Genomic DNA, 1,557 nt, shown 5'->3' with positions numbered 1-1,557 from the left:
TTTACTTCCATTGTCGATACTCATAGTGACGGACGGGGAGTAATTTTTAGTTCCTTTTTTTTAGCTGATTAGCTAACATGAGCTAGCTAAGCAGTATACACTTCAAAACACTAACTAGTTAGTGGATTAACTAGCTAGCTACATCATATGTGTTTTGTTACTTGGTGTAATTGAGGCCTATATTTCGTGCGGTTAGCTAGTTAGCTGACGGTTATCTTCCATTTTACATTTCCAACGACTTTTACTGTCCGGTTTGCTATTTATTAATGTCGGTACGGTTGGCTTGGTTTAACTGTTCGTGTCCTGTCATTTTTTTTTTTTAATTAAATGACAATTTCCTTCAATATCATCATGATGTTTAGGATTCCCGTCGAGACAACAAACGTAGTCAAACAAATCTCTTTTCACACGCTGAATTTGAGGTGTTAGCTATTTTATCTGCGTTTGGGATTTTTGTTGTTTTCTTTTCTCCGTACTTTTTCTTCAGTCGTCACAACCACCAAACTAACCTTTACATGCCATGTCAAGATAAATTGACAAACCAACTTAAATCCTCCGTTCTTTCAGAGGACACACGATCAAGGTTGTCTCCTGGTGGACCCATTATTGAACGATGTTTTGTTGTAAAAACGGCTTTTTTTTTTTTTGTTCAGTTTCTTGGAAGTCTTCGGCCTGGTGTGCTAGCTAGTAAAACCGACGTCGAATAACCTACACAAAATGGCCGACCGGAGTCAGACAGCCACACAAAGATAGATATTAACCAGAGAGGAAGAGATGCCCAACTCGGCGGATTTTAAAATGGCTGAACAGAGTCAGACAGCCACACAAAGATAGATATTAACCAGAGATGCCCAACTCAGCGGATTTTAAATGGCTGAACAGAGTCAGACAGCCACACAAAGATAGATATTAACCAGAGATGCCCAACTCAGCGGATTTTAAATGGCTGACCAGAGTCTGCCAGCCACACAAAGATAGATATTAACCAGAGATGCCCAACTCGGCGGATTTTAAAATGGCTGAACAGAGTCAGACAGCCACACAAAGATAGATATTAACCAGAGATGCCCAACTCAGCGGATTTTAAATGGCTGAACAGAGTCAGACAGCCACACAAAGATAGATATTAACCAGAGATGCCCAACTCAGCGGATTTTAAATGGCTGACCAGAGTCTGCCAGCCACACAAAGATAGATATTAACCAGAGATGCCCAACTCAGCGGATTTTAAATGGCTGAACAGAGTCAGACAGCCACACAAAGATAGATATTAACCAGAGATGCCCAACTCAGCGGATTTTAAATGGCTGAACAGAGTCAGACAGCCACACAAAGATAGATATTAACCAGAGATGCCCAACTCAGCGGATTTTAAATGGCTGAACAGAGTCAGACAGCCACACAAAGAGATATTAACCAGAGAGGAAGAGATGCCCAACTTGGCGGATTTTAAATGGCCGACCAGAGTCAGACAGCCACACAAAGATAGATATTAACCAGAGATGCCCAACTCGGCGGATTTTAAATGGCTGAACAGAGTCAGACAGCCACACAAAG

General features: G+C 41.4%; 1 protein-coding gene across 1 annotated transcript in view; it reads right to left on the bottom strand.

Annotated features, from left to right (window-relative positions):
- The window catches only part of LOC106570760 (uncharacterized protein C6orf62 homolog), a 9,977-nt gene extending 9,225 nt beyond the window's left edge, over window positions 1-752 (bottom strand). The window contains exon 1 of the mRNA XM_014143250.3: window positions 1-752. This exon is cut by the window's left edge and continues 871 nt beyond it. The gene's annotated coding sequence lies outside the window, so the exon portion shown is untranslated.
- Between the last annotated feature and the right edge of the window lie 805 nt (window positions 753-1,557).

This window comes from Salmo salar, chromosome 14 (assembly GCF_965601325.2).
Source record: "Salmo salar chromosome 14, fSalSal1, whole genome shotgun sequence".
Classification (NCBI taxonomy): Eukaryota; Metazoa; Chordata; class Actinopteri; order Salmoniformes; family Salmonidae; genus Salmo; species Salmo salar.
Note: the sequence above shows the minus strand (reverse complement) of the source record. Positions and strands in the feature narration are given on the sequence as shown.